At 53.2% G+C, this 5,625-nt stretch overlaps 1 long non-coding RNA gene across 1 annotated transcript; it reads left to right on the plus strand.

Moving 5' to 3' along the window:
- The first annotated feature begins 115 nt into the window (after positions 1-115).
- LOC114887248 lies at positions 116-5,244 on the plus strand. Its single transcript, XR_003791516.1, has 3 exons — positions 116-2,116; positions 4,518-4,618; positions 4,985-5,244. It is a non-coding gene; the product is annotated as an uncharacterized LOC114887248 (long non-coding RNA).
- The last annotated feature ends 381 nt before the right edge of the window (positions 5,245-5,625 follow it).

Here is a 5,625-nt window from a genome sequence, read left to right on the forward strand (position 1 = left end):
CAGAGAGGAGAGGATGAGTGGGGAGGGGATGGAGGGGAGCACACGGAGCTGGAGGTGAGACGGAGGCGGGGCTGGGGAGAATGAAAAACCAGCCTGTTGGTGGTTTCTTCTTTTTTTAAGAGCCACAAGCTGAGATCAAAGGTGATATTTTTACAGCAACTGAAATAGAAAACCACTGGGCGCACAGTGGGAGGTGAGCGGCCGGAACACAGGCCCTTTCATGTAGCCTGTGGCCACAGCAAGCACACTGCCCTCTAATGCGGGCCACGGGGCTTGGGGGACAATGTGGCCCCGGTCTTCCCAACTCTGGTTTCAGAAAGAAGTGAAAGAGATGAGCTGCAGCCTGCGGTTCTGGGAGAGGAGAGGAACAGCAGTGAGGATCACGGTGAGTAGTCTGTCACTGTCCAAGACCACGCTTGTCACTTTTGCCGTGGGTGTCAGAGTTGTGCCAGGCCCTGTTTCATCCTCACAGAGCTCAGTGAGGAAGGATTATTGGTACCCCTGTTTCACAGCGGAGGAAACCAAGGCTGCAGGGGGAAATGATTTGGTCCAGTCCCGCAGGGAGATGGGAGCAAATTCAGGACCCGAACCCCGGGGCTCCTGGTCCAACACCCTTTCGGCTCCCTGTAATGCTCACTCACTCACTCGCACGCTGAATTATTTATTGAGCCTCTGCACTGAGGTCCTAGCTGACGGGGCCATGCTCAGGTCTGCTAGAGCACTGGTTCTCACAGGGGGAGAGCAGCATTATCAGCCTTACCTGGGAACATGGTAGAAATGCATTCTCGGGTCCCAACCCAGACTTACTGAACCAGAGACCCTGGGGTTAGACCCAGCCCTCCACATTTTAATGAACTTTCCAGGTGATTCTGTTGCACACTGAATTTGAGAATCACTGCATTGCCTCACCTCAGTTTCTACGTCTGTGTTTCAGGGAAAATCTCAACACCCGTCTCACAAGGTTGAGCTCAGTATCAGCTAACATACGTGCTGGCTGTGTGTTCTGTGCCAGGCATTCTTCTAAGCCCTCTACAAATATTAACTAATTTCATTTCACAACTCCGTAAGATAGGAACTAATACTATCCTCATTTCACAGATGAGGAAATGAAGGCACAGAGAGGTAAAGTAGCTCACCCAGGGTCACACAGCTAGAATCCAAGCTCTAACCAGTTAACCAACGGAAAGCCCCCAGCAGAGGGTCTGGCGCCCAGAATGTGTTCCAGGCGTGGCTAAGGATGTGATGATGGCAATTAGTATTACCTCACCTGAGTTTGAGATGATGATCCCCATTTTGTAAATATGAAATCTGCTGCCCTGTCAAGATCGAGGAGTGAGTCAGCTGCAAAGGCAGCCTCAGTATCTGGAACCCCAGTGCAGCTCACAGGTCCTCACCATTCATGCAGTTTTGAGACCATAATATACCACCTTGGTCTTCTGGAAACATCTCAGTTTGCTGTAGGGAAGAGTGTAGACTCTGACAGAGGTGAGCTGAAAACCTCATTTGGCCATTCAGAGGCTGTGTGACCTTGGACAAATTGCCACACCTCTCTGATCTTTAGATCACCTTTTCTCATTGTAAAGTGGATGATGACAGTCCTAACCTTACGGGGTTCCTGTGAGGGTTGGAGAAGATGACATTTGTGCTCAGCCCGCAGCATGCACAGAGCTGGTCATCAACAAGCAGCTTGCCCACCTCCCTTCCCATCCCTGCTGCTACCTCAGGGGAAAGACCAGCTCTGGACCCAGAAAAGCTTTGAAAGAAAAAGATATAAATTCCCCAACAATCAAAATGCCTTTGTCCTCCAGCCTCCCTGCCCTTTTCCAGACTTCCTTGAAATAGACACCCCGGCCAGGGTTTCTGGGGTGAAACACTGGCACCTGCTGCTTCCAAGTTGGGAGTTAAGTACCCTGTGAAGGGAAGAGGAGGTGACCTCTCTGAGCCACCACCACTGGCCGGTGTCCTTAATCAGCACGAGCATCTCAGCATCTGCCTTCCGTGAGCAGTTTGGCCTGGACATCTGAAGCTCGTTAGCTGCCTGCTCCCAGGGGGCTGACCCCGCTTGGAGAGAATTATCCCAGACAGAGCCATGGAGGATGGAGCAAACGAAGACCAGGTGAGGTGTGGCCACAGAAGGCGGAGGAGCATAGTCTCCGGAGCGGCCTCTGGGGACCTGTGGAGAACAGAGGAGGCTGGGAAAAAGCACCGGGCTTGCGCCAAGCTCCAGCCCAGCTACGGGCTCCCAGACTATGCAAACTGGAGATGGGGGTGGGAGGGGGTCCTTTCCCTCTTTGGGCCTCAGTTTCCCCATGCCTCCATTGGAAGAGGGGTAAGCAAGGTGCACACTGAAGGCCTTCCAGCCCTGACATTGCGGGCTCCCAGGCTGACCTAGAATTCCCGGCCTCTGAGGTTTAGCCCACTGCTGGTGGGAGGTAAGTGACAGGTGGTGGGTGGGGACATAATTCAGAGACTGGAGAGCCATGATCCCTCCCTGGCCTGGACATCAGAGGGGAGCTGGGATGGGAAGACCAGAAAGTGATCCCACATTTCAGAACAGTCAGCCAGGTGCCCATGGGTGGCAGAGATGGTGTGAGCCGAGCCTCAGAGAGACAAGGCCTCCAGCTGGGCAGGTGGCCGGGATCAAAGCACCCTTCCCTTTGTGGACCCACCACTCCACCCAGCTGTCCAGACAGGCCACAGCTAACTTTCACTTAGCAATTTTTATTAACTCCTTATTTTATACCAGGCAGTGTTCTAAACACTACACAGGTCCCAGGTGATTGACCAGCCCAGAGTCTGGCCCTCGTCTGGCTGTCCTGACATTGACCTTCCTCAAGACACCCAGAGAGGTCGGACAGCTGGCCCTAACCATGTCACTCAAGATCGCTGCCTCCTCCCAACGCTATTATAACTGACACCAGGCCATCTCCCTTTCTACTGACAGGAACACTCTTGTCCCCTCCCCGGTCTCCTTCCCTCCTGGGAGCCAGGTCTCTGGGGAGCCATTGCCTGGTGGGCCTAGAACCCAAGCAAAGAGCGAGGAGGGCTGGGGCAGCGAGCAGTTCATGCAGACCTTGGTGTGAAGCCTGACGAACCGTCTCCACTCGGAGCCGAGAGGCCCTCTGTGGGGACTGGGATGAGCACGACTTTCAGATAACGCCTACCTCTGGACCGTGCTGGATGGATGCGCGCACGGCCAAAGTGGGCTTCTCTGAACCTTGGCTTTTCTCTGGCTGCCTCACTCCTGGGTTGCTGCGTTCTTCCTTTGGACAGGTGAAGAGCTCTGATGACCAGGCTGGAGAGCTGTGTCCTGAGCCAGGGAGCCTTTGGATTCATTTACTTCTCATGGGGCAACCTTATTCCCAGCATTTCCAAGACCGGCCCAGAGAGAGGTGGGGGACCGCCCAATTTCACACAGTCGGTCAGGAATGAGGCGACCCTGGATTTCCAGACCATTCCCAACTAAATAGTTTCTCACTTTCAAATATGAAAAATGAATTCTAGAACTGCAGAAAAATTAGAGAATTACAGATAAGGAAAAGCAAAAATGAATATATCTTTGGTTTGTCTCTCGGAGAAACTTCCACCACCCTTCCCCATCCCTTCTCTCCCCCCGGGTCTCAGCCGCACTCCCCCACCTCCAGCCATAATCAATACCTCACCTCCTTTTGCCAGCAGCTGTCCCCTGAGGACTAAGCCTTGACAGCAGATCCTGGAAGCCAGCCTTAGACCGGATTCTGGAAAGGCCTGGTGTCTCTTCCGCCCAAATGGAACTGTTTAAGTGCAGATATAGTCGGAAATACTCCCAGCCAGGAATCCAGAGCCTGCCTGGCTTGTAGATTGACTCTGTGACCTTGGGCCAGGCCCTGCCCTCTCAGTTTCTTCTGCTGTAAAATGAAGACTTGGACCTGACCAAGCAGTTTCCCCACAGTCTCAGTCTGTCGGCTGCTCTTGGGCAAGGACCATGCCCTCTCCTCGTAGCATTTAGAATCAGAGGGCAGGGTTCGGGCTCCCCTAGTGATGGGCCAGGCCAGCACTCCCCAGCTGTGTGACGGAGCAGGACAGCACAGCACTCTGCACTCTGCTCCCCCACGGGAAGACACAGAACAGAGTGTTGACCCTCTGTGTGTCCCAGGGCTGCCGCGGATACCACGAGAGGTGGACCTCAAAGACCTCCGAACGGCACAGAGCAAGAAGCTGCACTGGGCTGTTACTGGAGTGTGTCCCCTGCCTGCTCAGTGCCTGGCTCCATCCGGCCTCCATCCTGGTTCAGGGGGTCTGGCCCAGGCTTGTAGATGGAGCCACTGCCTGCCCTCGGGCTCACACAGCTCTGGCAAGAGGAATGTGTGGACCCAGGGCCCAGCCTACCACGTGAAGTGTCGGTGACGATGCCCACAGGGCCTCAGGGCCCATGATGTCATGGACAGCAGTCTCCCATGTTGAAACTCACAAAGCTAAATCCATTTTAAAATATAGCACTGCCTTTTTCTTTTCTTCCTTTTTGCATTTTGGCTAAGGCATGGAATGTGAAAGCTGCTACATTACTGCAGGAAGATGTAGAGGCTGGGTTCACAGGCTGACTCAACTTTCTGGGGTCCTAAAAACAATGGAAAACCTGGTAAGTCTAGCCCCTGCTTCCTCATGCCCACCTTGACCCTAATCCAGGCTCCCCTGACAGGAAGGGGTGAGAAGCACAATAGTGACCCTCCCAGATGACCTCTCTGGACCTCAGCTTGCCATCTGTTATAGACTGGAGGTTTGTGTCGTCCCCCCCCCCCCCCCCGCCAAAATTCCTATGTTGAAAACCTACCCCCAAGTGTGATGGTATTTGGGGGTGGGGCCTTTGGGAGTTAATTAGGGTTAGATGAGGACATGAGAGTAGAGCCCTCACAACAGGCTTAGTGCCTTTATAAGAAGAGGAAGAGAGACCAGTTCGATCTCTCTCTCTCTCTCTCTCTCTTTCTTTCTCCCGCCGAGTTCACAGCGAGGTCACGTGAACACGCAGTGAGATGGCAGCCATCTGCAAGCTGGGAAGAGGGCTTGCACCAAGAACGGATCAGCCAGCACCTTGATCTTGGACTTCCCAGCCTCCAGAACTGTGAGAAATAAATGCCCGTTGTTTAAGCCACCCAATCTATGGTATTTTGTTAGAGCAGCCTGAGGTGGATGAAGACACATCTATGAAACAAGCATAATAACCCCTCCCCTGACTATTGCTGATAAGAATTAAATGCAATAAGAGCTAACCGTTCATTTTGTCATGCACTCACTCAACCAATATTTGTGAAACAGCTTCTAGGTAACAGGCACTATTCTGTGAGCTGGGGTAGAGCAGTGCGCCAAGCAGACAAAATCCCTGCCCTCACAGAGCTGACATTCTAGTAGGGAAGACAGACAGTAACCAGATAACGAAATGAAGGATACAGTTTGTCGGATAGATGGAGATAAGTGCTATGGAGGGAACATCCACCTGGAAGGAGGCTAGACTTCCAGCAGGGAGGGGTGAGCCTGTTTGCACTTTTCAACAGGGTGGTCAGGGTGGGCCTCCGTGAGAAGGGGGCCTTTGGGGAGGGCTGAAGGAAGTGAAAGGAGGCAGTGTGGTCGCTTGGGAGAAGGCATCCCCAG

The sequence above is a fragment of the Monodon monoceros genome, unplaced genomic scaffold (genome assembly GCF_005190385.1).
Source record: "Monodon monoceros isolate NGI ecotype Baffin Bay Population unplaced genomic scaffold, NGI_Narwhal_1 Super_Scaffold_7, whole genome shotgun sequence".
Classification (NCBI taxonomy): domain Eukaryota; kingdom Metazoa; phylum Chordata; class Mammalia; order Artiodactyla; family Monodontidae; genus Monodon; species Monodon monoceros.